Source organism: Strigops habroptila, chromosome 2, assembly GCF_004027225.2.
Source record: "Strigops habroptila isolate Jane chromosome 2, bStrHab1.2.pri, whole genome shotgun sequence".
NCBI classification, from domain to species: domain Eukaryota; kingdom Metazoa; phylum Chordata; class Aves; order Psittaciformes; family Psittacidae; genus Strigops; species Strigops habroptila.
The window spans coordinates 81757047-81778462 of record NC_044278.2 but is presented as its reverse complement, the minus strand read 5'-3'; the positions used below and the strand labels follow the sequence as shown (position 1 = coordinate 81778462).

The following is a 21416-nucleotide window of genomic DNA, read 5'->3' as shown; positions in this document are numbered from 1 at the left end:
ACTCCCAGTCAAATCACACAAGCCCTCCTGGTCGTCATCGTGCTGCTCCACCTCATTCTGTTCTGGCAGGAGAAATTTCAGGCAGGATGATTTTGTTTTTTCAGAGCTTTTAACATCTCAGGATACTGAGATGAGAAAAAAATCATACTCCTTCTGAAAAGCTACCCATAATTTTAACCACGTCATTGCCACAGCTGTACCAAAATGCCAAGGTTCAATGATGCAGGAGTGAATTCTTCTGAGCAGGCAGTGCAGAACTCTGCCCAGCTAGAGCAGCTTTCAGCTCTGATCGTCACGCTTGGAGGGTGAGATTTAAATAACTGGGAATATTCTGCAGGTTACAGATTTGCTAACACTTCATAGTAAAAGAAACACAAGCTAGGCTCAAAATGACAAAAAGTGCTTGCTCTAGCAGAAGTAATTTTGCTTCTGCATAGCATACAGATGTGCTTACAACTCTAATGCCATGAGACGTGCAGGTAGATTGGGTTTAGATGTGTTTATATTTGGTATACAGTTTGTCTTTTAAAATTAAAATGGAATATTTTCCTAGTATTTCCTGTAGATAGGAGTAGAAATAAAAAGCTCATATCCCTGAAATTGCAGTTCTGTTGGTGCTCTCCATGAAGTGTATCATCTGCCCACATGTGTTTTGTCCTGTCATGCCCCCGCTAGGCACTTGCAGAGTACAAAAGGTTGGCACAGGGATAGCTTGCGTAAGCAGCAGCCCGGGCACTTCAAAGAGCCCTGGAACTTACGGCCTCAGTACTCAGCACTTTGCTCAGAGTCTTTTTTGGATTATCTTGCTAATCTAGGAGTGAACTCTCCCCAAAATTACAGAAGAGATTTTTTGAAAACACCTTTCCATCATGAGAAATTCCATTCACAACGATCACATGCTTCTGCCTGAAAATCTCCACTTCAACCAAAGTAACAAAATACTCTAAGAAAAGGAAGAAGTAATACAGTCTGCAAAGACGTGAACTAAAAAATCTCTATTTGAAACACTGCTCTCCCCTTGAAAAAAACATTCAAGACTCAACTAACCTGTACATGAAGGGTGCATCAGTACAGTGGTGACAGAAGCTGTATAAAATCAGAAGGGCGAACACGTAGACAGCTGAAAGCCTAAAAGTGAGCAAAATACTTAAAATTTCATTTCCAGATGCAAAAGCAGCAAGTGAACAGGAATTTGTGCCTTTTTGCTCAAGGCTGCTGCTGCAGACTTTCCCAGGCTGACAGAACTGCTCAGCTCGGATGCGTTGGGCAAATGCAAGAGGTCACACTGAAAAAGAACAAAATGCAAGGCAGCTGGATCTTTCTGCTTCTTTTCTGGAAGCATAAATTAAAAAGTGGCTTACTATCAGTTTTCAAGAAATGGTTGCTCAGGGTCAAGGTTAAATTTGTGTTCCAAGGAAGAAAAGAGATCCCCAAGAGACAGCACTCCCAAGTAAGGGTGAGTCAGACACTGTTACAATTCCTCCCACAGCAGCTTTTCTAAAAAGCACCAGTTGGCATCAAGAAAGACAGAGAGAGGGTAGAGTCCAGGAATTATTAAAACAAAAAGATGTGCAATGGAAATGCATTTAAACAAATTAGAAGCGATTCAACAGGAGAGACACAGAGATACTCACTTTAAAGTACTTGCAATTCACTTAATACATCATTATTTCTGTGCAACACTTGGATGTTTGAGTTCAAAGTGGATGTTTCCAACCCTCAAGGCCTAAAAATAAAATTCGTATTCTCTTTGTGAGTCTGAAGAGGCAAAAGAAACATGCTATGAGGCACAGGTGGCCTTTGTTAGCAGTGTCTCTAAATGTGTAGATCCTACAAAAGATGCCCCAAAATAAAAGAGAATTAACTAAGAGCTGGAGAGAGCAAATTCAAACCAACCATTCATAAATAAGCAAGCAAAATTCAAGCTTCAGGGCTGTAAAAATCACCTTTTAACTCTTCCTGAACAGTCACAGTGCAGGGTTATTCCACAACTATTTCAACAATAAAAATGTACTATGTGCTGCAATCTTTAGTAACAGCTCACACTACGACTGGGGAAATGTGCTTCAAAACGAAAGGAGATCCCAATGCAAACAGCATTAATTTTTAAACATGTTTAACAATGAATGCAAATACACCTAGTGTGAAATGAATTATTTTTAAATAACGCATTAGCAGAAACAGAGCAAGCATTAAGGTTACCTGGCATTTAACTCTCTGATAGAATCATAGAATCATAGAATCATAGAATCGTAAGGGTTGGAAAGGACCTTAAGATCATCTAGTTCCAACCCCCCTGCCATGGGCAGGGACACCTTGCCCTAAACCATGTGGCTCAAGGCTCTGTCCAGCCTGGCCTTGAACACCGCCAGGGATGGAGCATCCACAACCTCCCTGGGCAACCCATTCCAGTGCTTCACCACCCTCACTGTAAAGAACTTCTTCCTTATATCTAATCTAAACTTCCCCTGTTTAAGTTTGAACCCATTACCCCTTGTCCTACCACTACAGTCCCTAAGGAAGAGTCCCACACCAGCATCCTTGTAGACCCCCTTCAGACTCTGAAAGGCTGCTATGAGGTCACCACGCAGCCTTCTCTTCTCCAGGCTGAACAGCCCCAACTTTCTCAGCCTGTCTTCATATGGGAGGTGCTCCAGCCCTCTTATCATCTTCGTGGCCCTCCTCTGGACTCGCTCCAACAGCTCCATGTCCTTTTTATGTTGAGGACACCAGAACTGTACGCAGTACTCCAAGTGGGGTCTCACAAGAGCACAGTAGAGGGGCAGGATCACCTCCTTCGACCTGCTGGTCACGCTTCCTTTGATGCAGCCCAGGATACGGTTGGCTTTCTGGGCTGCCAGTGCACACTGCTGGCTCATGTTAAGCTTCTCGTCAACCAACACCCCCAAGTCCTTTTCTGCAGGGCTGCTCTGAATCTCTTCTCTGCCCAGCCTGTAGCAGTGCCTGGGGTTGCCCCGACCCAGGTGTAGGACCTTGCACTTGGCTTGGTTAAACTTCATAAGGTTGGCATCGGCCCACCTCACAAGCGTGTCAAGGTCCCTCTGGATGGCATCCCTTCCCTCCAGCGTATCAACCGAACCACACAGCTTGGTGTCATCGGCAAACTTGCTGAGGGCGCACTCAATCCCACTGTCCATGTCGCCGACAAAGATGTTGAACAGGACCGGTCCCAACACCGATCCCTGAGGGACACCACTCGTTACAGGTTTCCAACTGGACATTGAGCCATTTACCACAACTCTTTGCGTGCGGCCATCGAGCCAGTTTTTTATCCACCGAGTGGTCCATCTATCAAATTGATGTCTCTCCAATTTAGAGACAAGGATGTCATGTGGGACAGTGTCGAATGCTTTGCACAAGTCCAGGTAGATGACATCAACTGCTCTGCCGCTGTCCATCAGTTCCGTGGCTCCATCATCGAAGGCCACCAAATTGGTCAGGCAGGATTTCCCCTTAGTGAAGCCATGTTGGCTGTCACCAACCACCTCGTCGTTTTTCATGTGCCTTAGCATGTTTTCCAGGAGAAACTGTTCCAAGATTTTGCCAGGCACAGAGGTGAGACTGAGTGGTCTGTAGTTCCCCGGGTCTTCCACCTTCCCCTTCTTGAAAATGGGGGTTATATTACCCTTCTTCCAGTCATCGGGAACTTCACCTGACTGCCAGGATTTTTCGAATATGAGGGACAGTGGTTTAGCAACTTCATTCGCCAGCTCCTTCAGGACCCGTGGATGGATTTCATCAGGTCCCATGGACTTGTGCACGTTTAGGTTCTTAAGATGGTCTCGAACCTGATCCTCTCCTACAGTGGGCCTAAGGTCTTCGTTCTCACAGTCCCTGCATTTGCTTTCCAAGACTTGGGTTGTGTGGTCAGAGCATTTGCTGGTGAAGACTGAGGCAAAGAAGTCATTAAGAACCTCAGCCTTCTCCAAATCCATGGTAGCCAGTTCTCCTGATAGCTTCCGGAGAGGGCCTACATTGTCCCTAGCCTGTCTTTTATTTGCTATGTATCTATAGAATCCTTTCCTGTTATCTTTTACATCCCTTGCCAAACTTAATTCTAGCTGGGCCTTAGCTTTCCTAACCTGGTCCCTAGCTTCTCGGGCAATGCTCCTGTATTCTTCCCAGGCCGCCTGTCCTTGCTTCCACCTTCTATAAGCTTCTTTTTTCCCCTCTAAGTTTCCTCAGCAGCTCCTTGTCCATCCATGGAGGTCTCCTGGCCCTCCTGCTGCACTTTCTTCTAGTTGGGATGCAACACTCTTGAGCACGTAGCAGGTGATCCTTGAATACCGACCAGCAGCCTTGGGCCCCCCTGCCCTCTAGGACTGTATCCCATGAAACCTTACTAAGGAGGTTCCTGAAGAGGCCAAAGTCTGCTTTCTTGAAGTCCAGGGCAGTGAGCTTGCTGCACGCTCTTCTCACCGTCCTGAGGATCTCAAACTCAACCATCTCGTGATCACTAGAGCCAAGGCTGCTCTGGAGCGTTACATTTCCAACCAGTCCCTCCCTGTTGGTGAGCACAAGGTCCAGCATGGCACCTCTCCTCGTCGGCTCCTCTATTGCTTGAAAGAGGAAGTTGTCTTCCACACAATTGAGGAACCTCCTGGATTGCTTGTGCCGGGCCGTACCGTCCCTCCAACAGATGTCAGGATGGTTGAAGTCCCCCATGAGGACCAGGGCCTGCGAGCGTGAGGCTGCTCCTATCTGTCTGTAGAGCGCTTCATCCACAGAGTCCTCTTGATCAGGCGGCCTGTAACAGATCCCCACCGTAATGTCCCCTGTTGCTGTTTTCCCTTTGATCCTGACCCACAAACACTCTGTTACCTCATCACCCATCCCCAGACAGAGTTCCATACTCTCTAGCCTATCACTGACATAGATAGCAATGCCCCCTCCCCGTCTGCCTGGCCTGTCTTTTCTAAACAGCCTGTAACCTTCCATTCCGACATTCCAGTCATAGGAGCCATCCCACCATGTTTCTGTGATACCAATGACATCATATTCCCGTAGCCTTGCACACATCTCTAATTCCTCTTGCTTGTTCCCCATACTACGGGCGTTTGTATAGAGGCACCTTAGCCGAGCTCCAAATGAAGCCGACTCAATGGCTGGGGCAGCTGGAACATCTCTGCATTGCTCCAAGTGCTTATTACAGGTGCTGGCAACTGACCAGGAATGTTGGGATGGATCAATGCTCCCCTCCCCCAACACATCTAGTTTAAAGCTTTCCTGACCAGCCTGGCAAGCCTCCTACCAAAACAGCTCTTCCCCTTCTTTGTCAGACCAGCTCCACCAGCCTCCACTAGATCTGGCCTCCCAAATGGAGCCCCATGTTCTAAATAGCCAAACCCCTGACTATGGCACCAGCTTTCTAACCATTTATTAACCTGCCAGACACGCCTAGCTTTTTTAAGGTCCTCCCCTTTGCCTTGGAGAATCGATGAAAAAACTATCTGAGCTCCAGAGCCCCTAACCACCTCTCCCAGGGCTCTGTAGTCCTTCTTAATGTCCTCCAGGCTACTGCTGTCTATATCTCTAGCACCCACATGGACCACTAGAAGGGGGTAATAGTCAGCAGGACTTACTAGAGCAGGCAGCCTCTCAGCAACATTCTTGATCCGAGCCCCCGGCAGGCAACACACCTCCCTCGAGACTGGATCAGGCCGGCAGATGAGCGCCTCTGTGCCTTTCAAAGTAGAGTCCCCTACTACTATGACCCTCCGCTTTTTCCTGGAGGCACCAGTAGCGATCCTCTCTACTGGTGCATCAGCAGGATGCTCATTAGGTGTGGTGGGTGCTTTCTCATTAGCCTCCTGCAGAACCGCGAAGCGGTTCTGGGTGGGGACATCAGATTTAGGAGGAAGCCCCTTGTCGTTAATTGTCCTCTTCCTCCTTTTTTTGTTCGTTTTTCTCGTGACTAATTCCCAGCTTCCTGGGTTGCTGCCCTCCTTCTTTCCTATATGAGCAATGCTGGACGTTTGCAGCCCCTGCACAGTTTGGGCCTGGAGCAAGCAGCCCAGCTTCCTCTCAGCTTCCCTGGCATCTTTTAGCTCTCCAACAGCCTCCCGCAGCTCAGCCACCTGCTGCAGGAGGACCTCCACCAGAGCGCACCGAGTGCAGCCCTGTCCATCGTGCACCCTCGCCTCAAGAGACCAGTCGAGGCACTTTCTACACTCCGAGGTCTGCACCGCAGCCTCCCCTCTCATCGGCTCTGTCTGGGTGCCTACGCTGGCCACCGCCGGGGCAGAGCTCCCAGAGCGGGCCCTGCTCCTGAGGCGAGTGCTCACCATCCCGCTCGCTGCCCGCTCGCTCTGCCTGCGCGAACTGCCGCGCAAACTGCCGGTTTACCAAAGGGTTTCTCCAATGGCACCGGACAAGTTATTACTGACTTCTACTGCCCAATAAACTAATCAGCTGCTGTACTACCTGGAACATTAAATGTAAACTGGATACATTTCTTGAACATGAAGCCAAATTCTCAGGATCTCAAACTCTATGTGGGCCTGTGTGATTTTTTGTTGAAAGCAACAAAACCTATCCCCTTGATCCCTAAATCATTAACACATTAAGAAAGCTAGATGCTCAGCTTACAGAATCATAGAATGGTTAGGGTTGGAAAGGACCTTAAGATCCTTAAGGTTCCACCCCCCTTGCCATGGACAGGGACACTTCACCCTAGACTATGTTGCCCCGGGCTCTGTCCAACCTGGCTTTGAACACTGCCAGGGATGGAACATTTACTACTTCTTTGGGCAACCCATTCCAGTGCCTCACCTCCCTCACAGTAAAGAACTTCTTCTTGTATCTAACCTGCTTAGATGTATTATTTATATGTGAGCAGTGTTACTAGAATGCTCTATCAAAGACAGAATCTGTTGAAAAAAGCTAATTTATGCCTATCGCTATGACACAACTCTTCAAGAGAAAGAAGCCTAACAAAGGTGTAGAACAACATTAGTGTAAGATGTTGCTTGCAATATTATTTGCTTAAGCATATAAACTGGGTTCAAACTTAAACAGGGGAAGTTTAGATTAGATATAAGGAAGAAGTTCTTTACTGTGAGGGTGGTGAGGCACTGGAATGGGTTGCCCAAGGAAGTTGTGAACGCTCCATCCCTGGCAGTGTTCAAGGCCAGGTTGGATGGAGCCTTGGGTGACATGGTTCAGTGCGAGGTGTCCCTGTCCATGGCAGGGGGGTTGGAACCTTAAGGATCTTAAGGTCCTTTCCAACCCTTACCATTCTATGATTCTATGATTCTAAATATTGATAGTATATTTGTATTCCTTGTAATAATCCATTTTAGATTTGAGACTAATTTCTGAACAAATGGCAGATCCCCAAATAATTGTTAAAGGGGAGATAAAATACCATGAAAAAATATCCCATTGCCTCCAATGGAGAATTACTTTTGGGGATTTAAAAGAAATGTTACTTTATAAAATCCCAGACAACAAGAATTTCACACATTCACTTAGCAGTTCTTCTTATAAGTTTCCCCCCCATGTTTCTGGGGTAATTCTTCCCATTTTTGATTTCACAAAGTCCTTTATTTTCTTTAGTTCAATCATAAATCAGAATTTTTCCATTTAATTTATGCAAAAACTTGAGTGAATAAATTGAATCCTTGATGTTTACATCAGAAAATAATAAAGAAAATTGTACCAGACAAACATTGGGATTTTGTTTTGCTAATCTCAACTAATTACTTGGCCTGACGTGAAATAAAACAGGAACTTTCCCCAAATACCTACCAAATTAGCAAGGCTTAGTGAAAGTCATTTTTTGAAAACAAAGAGCTCAGCAGCTTTGACATTTCTAGGTGAAAATACTCAAATTATATTCTAAGATTTATTTATACCTAACATGGAAGCATTCAATGTTTCCACGCAAATCAATCTGTGCTGAAAAACAAGTAAAGCCTGAAGAACAATTTGCAGCCAACAATTTGCTGAAGTTCCACAAGTCAAAATTTTGATGCAAAGATTTGCTAAATGTTTTTCTGTTCTGCACTTCATCACAAAATATTCATAAATGTATTATCAAAAAAGGACTATGGCAAATAATGCACAAAACTATTATTTATACCCTTTAACCACCTGCAAGCTGTTGCCCAGCTCTAGGCAAAACTCAGCCGTGTCCCCACCAGCCTTGGAGCCCAGCACTGACAATTTGGTCTTGTACCTCCACATCATTCCTCCTTGGACAAGCAGTGCCACAGGCTGCAAGAGGACTCTGCACCCACTAAATACAGCTGATGTAAAAAAAGCTTTAAAGACCAGGTGGTTAATTCCTTTTAGTTATTTCTCATAACTCAGTCTCAGTCTTGCCCACATGTCCTCTGAGATATAAAGATACCCACAAACTACTTCAACAATTCTACGACTATCTGATAAATACATCAGGAGTGGTGGTGGTGCCGCCACGCCTGAAACTCACATCCAATATATTACCCATACACTACAACTGGGTTTCTCTCTGTCTCTCTCTGCTTGTCTTTGTTCATCATAATCTCCATCAGAAGGGATTCATTTGCCCAAATGAACCTCTTTCTGTTCACCGCCCTTAAGGCTGAAGTTTAAGTTCATTTTCTTCTTCTGACCTCTCAACTGAGATTGCATCTCAATTTTGACACACTTTACTAAAATAAATACATCTAGTAGAACTAACTACAGCTAGATCTGACTGAAATTAAGCCATTCAGTGGTTTGGAAAGAGAAAAAAAAGATTCATGTCAGAGAGAAAAAGTTTAAGAAGAAGTTTAAGTAAGCTTTTACTGAAACTAGTACTTTCCAGTGTCTGTTCTCAAACAGACCTCCAGGACCACCCTATTACTGCCTGACAGTCCCAGTAAAACAAACATGCCCAGTACAGTTAGCTGGTTCTTAGGGTCAATGGCTTGAATTCGTACAGCCAAAACCTCTCATCCTTTGTGTGGTGGTGGTTCTAGCCCTGGCTCATTAAACTGGGTGCAGTGAGTTTGCCTCTCACCCCCTTGAACTCCTGCTTCCCACTGCTGCTCTTCCTCTGGGACCGGGCAGTGCCGAGGAGGATATCAGCTGACCTCGAAGAAGGAAAAAGAGCCAAATCTAGGAGGAGAAGAATAACACTGTAGGAAAAAAAATCAGAGGCAGACAAAGATTAGGTCTGGCACTGTCTGAGAGAGGAGACTGATAGCAAGTCCTGGCTGGGAAAGCTGGGATACCACCAGCAAAGAGACCAGGGCTTCAAAGGGTCACGCAAGTAGAGTCTGCAAATTAAGGAATTTAGGCATTTTAAATCCTAAGGAAGCCATTAGGTCAACTAATGTTACCTCAGATGTAACTGGGAAGACTATGAGATAAAGATGAGGTGGGAAGTAAACAGCTCTCATCTCCCTGGGTGACGGGATCAGCTAAGAAGGTGGCAGCACTTGGCTGCATGTGAGGAAGAGTATTCCAGCCCAGAGAAGACGAGGCAGGTCAAGCTTGGAGTGATCATACCCCAGTGAAAAGGGTTTGTGCCAAGTAAAGCAAAATGCCCTGCCAGTGCCTGGCACAGGACCCAAAACCATGTGGTTCACCATTCCCCTGCTGTCAGCAGATATCCCTGAAACCTGCTGGTGGAACATCCCGTCCCTCCGCAACACCCATCCACAAAATAAGAAGACACAAAGTGTGTATTGCAGTAATTGCCCGCTAGAAGGTCTGATCAAAGTTAGCACAGACAGCCCTCCTCCTAACCCTGCCCAAAGGCAGATTGCTTCATTGTTCAGGCTTACCAATGTTCTTTTGACATGGCTTTTGGGAACGGAGACTTGGGATGTCTATTTCTGACACTTTCCCCCAAAAGTAAATGTGCTTTTATACAAACTAAGAAAATGTGTATTTGGAAAATTAGTTTTTAGTGCCTCCAGAATGGATTTTGATTCAACTCCTTGACCTGGTATGTCAGAGTACTTACTGTTACAGAAGAAAAGACCAAAAATAAAAACCTAACCGTCTCTGTGCCTCTTCTCTGAGTCTTCATATATATGTTACAAAAATTACAGTTAAAGGCTAAATAAGATAGGATATGGATTATGAGATGGACAACCTATTGACACCATGCATAAGCAGACACTCAGGTACAGACCATTTAATACCAATACTCTGAAGCTGACTGTGAAGGCTTCCTTGTTTCCATTCTTACCCTATGGCAACAAGAACCACTTCCTGGTTATTGCAAACTGATTAGTCTTCAGAAACCTCCTTTAGGTGGGGATAATACAGACTACTTCCACTTTACAGAAGGGAAAATGTAGGGGGAGAATCTCAAGAGTTTTTCCAGTAATACAATATAAAAGTTTAGAGTTACAGTATTAGAGCTGAAACCTCATATTAATAAAAAATTAAATGCATTCTAACCATGAAGCTCTATTTATGTTATTTTATTCTTTCTTATTTTAAAGGTACTGAATATAAATAGCCTAGAACAAAATCTATCATTATTCACATTAATTTTCCTGCTCTAAAGCCCACTGTATGTGTCTATAACAACTCTCATTATTTGAAACTATCACACCTGAAATCTGAGACAATTCTACATACTCATACTCTTATTTCTTTCTACCTTTAAAGTTAAAATACATATCTCAACAGCTGAATAATAAACTTAAAATGATTATTTTTTTAATAGCTAACAATATCACAGTGATTTTTATTACAGAGTAGAATAAACTGCGTATTTACTTTATTTCTCAGAACAGAGTAACACAAAACTAGTACGATCATCATATTATTAGTTACAGATGACATCACTCTAAGTTTGCTCTAGAGGACTAATTGTTTTTAAACAGAAGAAACACCAATTTTTAAAGAAGGTGATTGCAACAGCAGCTCAATAACTTTTCATTTCTTAAGCTTATAGCAACTTGGAAATATAAGATAGTGTCTAAAACTGCACGTTGACACATTTAATATTTAGGCAGTTAAAGAACACACATCGGTTATTTCCTGATCTGTTATTTCTTTACTGATTATAATAAGCTAGTGAATTTGAAATCAATTCCCAAAAGTTTTTGGTTGACTTAAATCCCCTTTCCCTGCCTCCTCCCCACCCCTGTCCTTTGTTAACAAAACCACATTTTGTACAAAGTTTACCCTCAGCTGTTTCACTAAGCCAAATGATTTGGGTTCAGTTCGGATGCTCAGGCACGTGGTACCATCTGAGGCCTCCTGGAGTTCAGAAGACAGCAGGGAGCTGGGGGACAGGCTCTGTCACCCTCATGGGGAGGTGCTGGCAGTGGCAGGGGTACAGCAGCACACCTCCGAGGACACAAGATGACAGACAATTCTGGCAGACATGCAAGCCATTGCCTACGCAAACCCCAGCAAAGGACGCACACAAGCACCTCCTGCAAGCACAGGGGAGCCAGAAGAAAGTTCATTATTTGCTTCGCTTCGTGCTGGTAGAAAGGTTCTGCAATTCTTTATTTCATTTTTAATACAGAAATAAAGAGACTACCTGCTGTGTGATGTGTAACATTACAACAGCGATGTTAGGGTGAGCACTGACACACACACCCATGTTAGATACAACAGGTATGAGATATGGAGCTGTTGTTTTGCCACAACATTGAAGTCACTCCCCATCTTTGAGTCAAAATTATTATTACAGTCAAAGAAAAAAGGCACTTAACTGTCCGTATCCATCAACTCTGAGAATTTATCGTGGAATTTTGAGATGCATACACAGACACATGGATTCACCCTACTCAACAGCCAAAGCTTATGTGAAGCATCTAAAGCTACTGAGCATTTCCATCCATCTTCATGATGTTCACGGAGCATCATGAAGAAAAAATTCTTCACTATGAGGGTGGTGAGACACTGGCACAAGTTTCCCAGGGAAGTTTTGGATGCCCCATCCCTGGCACTGTTCAAGACCAGGATGGACAGGGCTTTGAGCAACCTGGTCTAGTTCCAACCCCCCCCGTGGCAGGGGGGCTGGAACTAGATGATCTTTAAGGTCCCTTCTAACCCAAACCATTCTATGATTCTGTAGTTTAAGGTGCAAGAGTTGATCCCTGCATATGTGCTGCTTTGCTGCTCTGACTCAAAGGAAGACTTGAGCTACATGCAAAACTGATGTGCTGATTTACTCCAGGAGGGTAGCATGAAGTAACTTTAAAAGATGTATAAATTGAATTGCTCCATTTTCCCACCAACAAGTGTTACAGTGCACAACCAAATGAAGATAAGCACACCACATACGTCTTTGAGTAGACATACTCAAGTTTCTTGTTCTCCTGAGACACAGACACTATTACTCTTATTGACACATGGGTCTTATGTTTAAGATATTTTACAGCACTAATTAGTACTTACAACTTTTAATATATTAAAAATTAAATAGGAGAACTCACACTTAGGTTTAGGGGTTTTTTCATCAGTGAATTAAGGAAAGTATCTCTAGCTTTAATATATACAAAATTGAATGTTACAGCCATGAAAATCTAACATGAGAAAACTAAAAGCTATGCAGCTTCTTCAATGATTCAAGACTGCTGCATTGAAGCAATATAGAGGACAGCTTCTGACACAGAGCAACACCCAGGCAGATAGGGCCATGGTACCTCTGTGCTGCTTCCTGAGGCAGACTCACAGTGTAATTGCATTGATTAGACCAGGTACCCCTTCTGAGTGTGATTACACTCACGACTTCTGCTCCATTCTCAGCTCACCTCTGCTCTCCACATGTAGACATGAATGTATCACAGACTTGTAGAATGATTTGGGTGAGAAGGGACCTTAAAGATCTCCTAGTTCCAACCCCCTCTGCCAGGTTGCTCAAAGCTCCATTCAACCCGGCCTTCAACACTGCCAGGGATAGGGCAACCTGTTCCAGACTCTGGAACATCTTTAACACCATCATTGTAAAAAATTTCTTCCTGATGTGCAGTCTAAATCTACCATCCTTCAGTTTAATACCACTGTCCCTTGTGCCTGCAGGCCTTGATAAAAAGTCTTTCTCCATGTTTCCTATAAGCCCTGCTTAAGTGCTGAAAGGCTGCAGTAAGTTCTCTGTAGAGCCTTCTCTTCTGCAGGTTGAGCAACCCCAACTCTCTCAGTCTTTCTTCATAGAACAGTTGTTCCAGCCCTCTGATCATTTTTGTGGCCCTCCTTTGGAGCAAGTCTAAATGTCCCCCCTATCCTATTTCTTTGTACCTTTAATCTTGAATTCCATAACAGAGATTATCCTTCAACAGCTTGTCTAGTCCATGACTTTCAATCCATTACACTGGGGAAAGTTTGCCAGATACTGCTCATCTTCACAGATATGCTGGCCATGGCCAGGTGCTCACCTTGTGTGTGCTTCCCAAGCGACAAAATTCACAGTAACCACCACACCACCAAAGAACAACAGGCCTACCACTTGCATCTCCAACTGTGCACAGGCCAGTTTTCCAAAGAAAGATTAAAGCGTCTCTGAAAATGAGCAGGTATGAAAAATTCTGATGACAAGGAAGGCTTCCTCTGCCCTCATTAACTAGAGAATGTTAAGCACTTCAGATTAACTTTGTAAGGAAAAAAAGTCTCCATCAAATAAACCCCATCACACTGAACAGAACCCCCCCCCAACTTAGCTAGCAGGGAAGTGGTCTCTCAGAGCAGAACATCCCACTGACTGTCCTGCTGGTGCTGAGCTAAGCCACACAGCACCCTCACCATCACCTCCAGACTACAGCACTGGAGTCCTCTTCTACAGCCCCGAAGTTCCTCCTAAAAACAAGGAAGGTGCAGCTGGGAGATCAGAGTCCCACACAGACCTTTGTTTCACATTTTATAGGAAAATAATGACTATTCCTCAATGAGGAGACAGTGAGAAGGGAGTCTTGAGTTCTTGTCCCATGTTATTTTAGATAATGACTGGATGAAATCAATGAAGGGTATTTTGTAAGCAAATTGTGAGATGGCATGAGTGCGCCTTCCTCCAACACGGCTGTTGGCAACCTCTGGCCTGTGTGCCTAATGTGGAATGTTGGTAGACTGCAAATAGTACACAGCAGGAATTAGAAGCTAAAATCATCTGTCTCTCATAGAATCAAGATGTAATGAATTACCTGTCTGGTAACACACGTCCAGTTAAGAGAAAAATCCTGTTGAGAACAACGCTCTTGAAAATTTGCCTACAATCAAAATATTATTTCTCTCTCTTGTCCTGTAAATCATAAAACCTGTAAAGCAGACCAGTTTGAAAAGGATGCATCAGAAGGATCCCATCTCAGAACAGCCTCATAACTTCACCTCGTAAACCATGAAAGCCTCATAAATAGAGCTCTCCTTGCAAGTGCAGGAGACAGATTTGAATCTCTTCAGGCACTGGTGCAAACTGAACCCAGGTCTTCCACATCATTAGTCATTAAATGATCCATGCTTCTAGGTAAAAAACAGAGCAGGAACATTACCTGCTGTTTCTGTATTGTAAAATAAAGGTTTCAGGGTATCTAAAGTAAAGTCTGAGTCAGACCAGTAAAAGTTTTAACATCTCAACTGCCAGGTCAGATACCCTCAACTGGAGACACAGAGATCACCTCTCTTGTAGTCCTGTTAGATGCATACATCACTGAGCTGCTCTGCCTTTTAAAAGGACCACATACACATAAACAAAATTTTGGGCCCTAAGAAATGTAATACATCAATACAGATAGATATACATTACATTCCTCCAATTTGTTATTGTCAAACAGAAGATTTCAGTTTTGAATTCTGGCACTGAAATCTCTACTGATGTTCTGCTTCAGGAACAGGTCAGGCTAAATGTCCATTTATTTTGCTGTGTAAAGAATTAGGAAAAAAGGAAAGTCAAGATTCCCTCTTGATTATGACGAGGTGTCCAAGTGACTTGCTAACACGGACATCATTTAACACGACAACAGTGCTGTGAAATGACTGTTTATAATCCCATTACAAGATTTTAATAGAATGACTCACAGTTAATATAAACCCAGGTGGTCCTCACAGACAGATGAGGTACTTCATCATATTACACAGTAACAACTTTGACATACAAGGGCCTATTCTTCAAGTGCACTAAGCATTTCTGAGGATCCTGTTTAACTTCAAACCAATGACAGCTTAGACAGCAATTTATAGTCAACTACTAACTAATCTAGTGCCTGCATAAGGTATAATTGATAGCTTTATTGCTTTATTATCCTTGAATATAACAACAAAGTTTGTCACCATTTTTTACCCTTTCCTCCTTTTAAAAAGAGAGGAAAACAGTTATCTTTTACTGTCTGTCACAGATATTGCAATTTTATTAAATGTAAAGTTAGCAATCATACTGAAAGATCATCACTTGGACTTTAAAAAGCCAGCTGTCTTAGCCCGAAGGCTGACTACAGTGGCTGTGCTGTATGAAGAAATACAACAAAGCCAATACACTTGTAGATTAAAGGAAGAAGCTTTTGCTGCCAAATTCTGGTTTTGTTTTGTATGTGAGTGTATCATCCTCTAAAATTTGCCTATTTTCTTTTATGATCTGCTAGGTGTTGAGAGAGTTGGGCTTGTTCAGCCTGGAGAAGAGAAGGCTCAGGGAAGCCCTAAGAGCAGCCTTTCAATATCTTAAGAGGGCCTACAAGAAATTTGAAGAGGGATTTTATACAAGGGCAGGTAGTTATAGGATAAGGGGGAATGGCTTTAAACAGAGAGAAAAAAATATTTGATTAGATACTAGGAAAAAATTCTTTACTATGAGGACAGTGAGGCACTGGTACAGGTTGCCCAGAGAAGCTGTGGCTGGCCCATCCCTGGCACTGTTCAAGGCCAGGTTGAACGGGGCTTTGAGCAACCTGCTCTAGTGGAAGGTGTCCCTGCCCATGGCAAGGGGATTGGAACTAGATGATCTTTAAGGCTCCTTCCAACCCAAAGCCTTCTATGATTCTATTACATGTTCTGCATAACATTAGACAGTGGATTGGCCCAGACATTAGTCCTGTGGGATGCAAGCATTGCTCAGAGTGACTGGAGCTGTTGCTGAACCAACTAATGACTGCTATTCTGAGGGAACAGCTTTCCAAACGGCCAAGAAAGCTACCTAACCAATTGACTGACCCTGACTATTAAAAATATGTCCCAACAGGGCTGATCGATAGTTAAAATAGTAGGGCAGGCTGGCTGCCAAAAAAAATGACTGAATGTGAGAATCTATTGAGGGAAATCTCAGGTTATTTATTCATATCTGGCATCTCAAAAGAGAAAGAACATTTGTTTAGGCCACAATTTGCAGACTGTGCCCTGCTTCAGGCATCAGTCCTGTTTCAAAATGCTGGCCTTGATGTACCTAAATGTGAAAGATTAAGGAACCCTAGTAAAACAAAACAACCAAACTTTTTATAGCATTACATATGATATAAATCTAAGAAAAAGGAGAAGTTTGGCCAACTAAAAGCTAATTCATGCTTTGCCTTCATCCTACCTGTCTCCAAAGACTTCTATACACAGAACAATGTAAAAGCATATGATACAGTTGATCTTAGAAATATTGATTACACACTGAAATCATGACATTTCAAATCACATCTTCCTTACATCCCGAAGTAACAGAAAACGATCATAGAGGGATACGTTTATCATTGTGAGGCTAAGCCGGTTATCTCTGGAAAATTAGTTTACTCTGTAACTACAGAAATATGTCTTATGACAATAATGCAGCTCGTGCAATAGCAACTGTGTACAACAAAAGACAAATATGGTAACTAGTGGTTCTTCGAAAGGTATTGTTAAGTTCATTTTGAGTTCAATGAGCCTCTCCTGCTTTAAAGGTTGTGAACGATGCAAGACGTTTTTTCTAGTGTTCCCCTTACAGATTAGCTCTGGCCAGTAAAAGAACTAGTACAGCTATTCTCAAACAAGCAGCCAAATCCTCCTGGAGAACAGATGTCTTTGGGTCTGGCTTTCAATCTTTCAGATCTGGCAGAAAGGCCAAATCCTTGGTATACAAATAGTAAGAAGTATGCCACACTTTTTCCTTCCACATATATTTTTGGTAATGACACCGAATGCTGAAAAAATTAAGGAAGAAAAAAAAAAATACCCAAAATTACACAAAACAGAAAGTTGAATAGATTAATTAATTTAGTTCATGCAAATTCATTTAGAATATCTAGGAAAGAAAATTAGGAAAAACAAGCCCTCTGTTTTAAGTTACTGGAGCCTTACATTTCCCCTGTACAGGTGTGCATGCATATCAACACGGAAAGAGAACATCACTGGTCAAGATGACCTCAAAATCACAACTAGCACTGAGCTTTCTTTCCTCAAAAAAAAGGGAATATGCAAATGAAAGTTCTCCCAAACCGGAATACAATGGCTTAAACCCCAGAATGTATCATCTGTTTAAAATATCATAGGATGGTATTTCTGATGTGTTACTTCTGTTCATTAATTAATTTAGACAGAACCCCTTCCTTAACGGGTAAGTAGCTTATGACATTTGAGAGTAACTTAGTTATCCAATATTATTCTGCTTATGGTCAATGAGCCTCTTGAAATCTTGCTGTGAGTTTTGAGAGCTGGTTTTTAGTTCACTCCAAGTTAACTTAACCATCAAATAAACTTGATAAAACACTACAGCTGAAGCCAAATGAACTACCATGAATTACACAGAACAAAATCCAGAAAAATTACTGATAGTGAAAGAAGTTTGTCAAACTGCTTTTATTATGATAACAATGGGCGTTAGACTTAAGTAGCTTTTATGAGTATTTGAAGAGAGTGTACTTTGAATATTGTAAAAAAAGCACTGACACCTTCCATCCTAATGATGTACCACAAACAGGTTTCAGGTAGGGATAACATTCCCTGCTCCAGCATTTGGATGTCTATGATGTAAATGTCTGCGTGTGAGCTATAGGCATTTATAGTCAGTAGAGCCAAGAGAGGCCAGCAAGTCCCACAGTTGAGCAGAGCTGCTGTCTCTCCAGGGATGAGATCAACCCTTTGAGCATCCAAAGCAAAAAATCTCACCCCTTATAGCAGGTCCAATCACCAGCCTATGTACACACACTGAAATGGGCTAAAGCTAAGGTAAGGAAACACATCACTCAGTGATTTTTCTAATATTCTACCTGTATAATGCAAGAAGGCAACTCTTGCCCTAATTACAACATGCAAAAGGATAAGGAAGATTTCAGGTTGGGAGCTGTATACTCATCCCCTTCTAATTCCTAATGGTAGATCCCAAGCTCTAAAATGGCTAAGTAACAAAAAAGGGAAGCAACGTGCCTCAATAAAAGGAGTAATCTCATTCAGAAATTCTGATTTCTTTGATCTGCCAATATCCCCCTTTTTTTGTCTAAATTAACCTTCAGCCAAAGGTATGAACAGTCAGAATGAAGCTGAAGTGAAAATATGAAGAGCACAGTAGGAAGAAGAAATAGCACAATGCTACTCATCCAAACTAAACCAGAGCTGGCTATAGGATGCTCCAGAAAGACTTTTTTTTTTCTTCTTCCTTAAACAAGGCATCATTTAGAGGCTTTTAGAAGGCACTAGACTTAAAGGATGTCCAGAATACTGAATTTTAACTTCAGCCTGGTTTTCCCAGGAAGGTTATTAATACCTTTCGGGCAACCAAAAGAATCACAGGTATTAAGAATATTTATTACTAGAAACCAGTGAAGCTGGTTGAAGTTGGTCACTCTGAAGTGACCAACACAATAAAAGAATCTACATAGTAATGAATGGCTTTGATAATATGGAGTAAGATTCATTGTTTGCATTCATGACAGAGATTTTAGAACAGGAAAATTAACAATAAATAGGGGATTAGAAAGAATGAGTAGGGCACATGTGAACTGCTGTCATTTCTGTTTTACCATGCATCATTCAACTATTGAAAATTAAGATATTTAATCTGAGCTTGTCTTACTGAAGTCAGAATGTAATGTGATACAATGTGCGATTTACGTACTATTACTAGATATATAAAACCAGTGGAAAGAGAATAAACAAAACACTTGTGTGGTTACTAAATGGCCTACAACCTGTGACCAAGTTCAGTCTGCAGTCAGTTTGATGTACTGAATTGGTTCACCTGAAGCAATAACAATTTCTGATGAAGTAGACTGCAAACAGGAAAACCAGATTTTATTTTCCATTAATAGCAACTAAAGTCAACCCACCTCCAAGAACTGTGAGCTATAGCTTTTTGCTTGCTTAAACTACCAAGATTACTGCCAATATAAGAACAGGCATTAATGTGAGGACTGCAGACCTGGCCCCACATGTCCCTAAAGCCTTGGGCAGCTATAAGACCACTGCTGTGCTCCAGCGATGACTAACTTCATCAACGGTTAAGTCTCTCTGCCTGCCATCTGCTTACACCACAGTCAGAGAGGTGGTAAATACTTAATGGGAACGAAACTGATGACTGAGTGTTTGGCAGCCACAGTCAGCACAGTGCTTATTTTTGGGTGACAAATCACCATTTTTATCCCAGCCACATGGTACTGGGACATTCATTGCACAGGTAACTTCTTTTACCTGTGCTGGATGGGGCTGGTGGCAGGGCAACAAGCACTGCTCTTGGTAGAGCCATGTCAAGAGACTGCTTTGGACAAACCAGAAGATTTTAGGGTCAAAGGTGGCTGTGTGCAGTATTGCTCACCATCACTCGTCAGCCACACACTGAGCTCTGGGAATATGGGACTACTTGTCTGGACATCTCCAAAAGCTTGTTCACAGCCAGTAAGGACCACCTTTTCTTTCACAGACAGTGAAAACAAGAGTGAGGATGCAATGAAGTCATGCAAGGTGTCAACAACTGCACCCAGGGCGAAAGCTGGATCCACCTCCTTGTAGCTTATTTGCATTGAAGTGATGTCACACCACAACAATACTTCAAGCTCTGTCAGAATCTTGAGTAACTCACAAAAATTGCAATATCATCAAAAAACTGATTAAGCAACATTTTGATACACGCAGCGGAAGCACGCCTCTGAAACCTCACTCTCCACAAAGCCCTTGACAGCCCCACTGCAGGCTGCCTGGGACCAGGGCCAGGAGATCTTCCCGATGTCGTCACGGGCTAAAAACGTCACTCCAGCTACCTTCAAAGCTCACCGAGATGACAGCAAGGTGGAGCAGCTTTATTTGGCACTACAGTGCAAGTGCTTTTTAGCGGTGCTGTACATTGTCAAGATTTATTTGCCCCTCTCCCCATGTCTTTCATTCAGAATTTAGGACTAGTTCAAGGTTGAACCCAGCTTTTGGTACTTCCTCTATGATCTCTTGAACACAGATTTCCACCACAGTAGCACTCAAGAGTCACAGTGTAATTACATATAGGTCAGCAACTACCTTCTATAGCGCATCAGCTCTTTCCCAAATGGCTTCCCAATGAAAAGATAACAGATCTACTGACATTTTGTCTCAACAAGAAAAGATGTGACAAGGTCAATGAAAGCATCACACACGCTTCAGGGTAGTGAATGGGTCAAAGCGGTGCTTTTGCTTTAGTATTAACTTTGGTGGAACCCAGAATCTCCATGAAACACAGCAAAAGATTTCCTTTTGCCACCCCAAAACAAGCATCTCATAATTCAAACACCTGCTTTAGCATTGCCTACAGCACCAAGTTATTTGTCCTTTTCATTCTGCCTTTAAATTGACATCAGCAACTGCCAAGGCTTTTATATAAATTCAAGCCTGGAAATGCATCTGTCTAGATTAACAGCCATCCCAAATCCATTCATTTTGGGATCCACCAAGAACAGTAGGATAATAATCATTATCTATATATACATATACACATAAGTATAAAATATAAATTTAAAAAAATTAAATATAAAATTCTGTATTTGTATAGTTGTATAGCATATGTCTATATATTCATATCACATAATAGTTTATTTATCTATTCATATAAAGACATAACTACAAAGACATATATTATAAAGACATATATTTTTTTGAGACCAGGGCTGCTATTTGCACCACTGATCTTCTACTCACTGATCTGCGTAACAGCTGAAAAATCAGTGTAAGACATTGAATTCATTTGAGCATCTTTTTCTCTTTTTTCCCCTTTGCAAACTCTTTAGAAATACCCCAATGAACACTAGTTTTTCCTTTTTAGACAGTTTTTACTACGCTTCCCCTCAATATCCTAATGTACACTTTAGTTTGAGAATCTCTAACTAATTTCTGCTTATGACATTTGGTTTTACACCAGCACAACCCTAACATCATCCCATCAAAGACCAAAGGAAAAGAGAGTGAATTCTATAAAATCAGCTCTAATTCCATCAGATTTCCAGCTGTGCTTATGAATCTGCTCCTTGGGGGCCAGTCACTAAAATGCCTGTTTCAGCTCTGGCTTCTTTTTATATCTTCTTCAGAATTTCAGTAGCCATTCATGACATTCAGCGATA

At 42.4% G+C, this 21416-nt stretch overlaps 1 protein-coding gene across 9 annotated transcripts in view; it reads right to left on the bottom strand.

The window, feature by feature from the left end:
- KLF12 (Kruppel like factor 12) overlaps window positions 1-21416 on the bottom strand; it is a 259481-nt gene that overhangs the window by 100544 nt on the left and 137521 nt on the right. The window contains exon 1 of one of the 9 annotated variants that reach the window (XM_030476584.1): window positions 1048-1245. The exons of the other annotated variants lie outside the window; for them this stretch is intronic. The gene's annotated coding sequence lies outside the window, so the exon portion shown is untranslated. Of the gene's footprint in view, window positions 1-1047; window positions 1246-21416 lie in introns of those variants that run through there. 9 annotated transcript variants of the gene reach the window in all.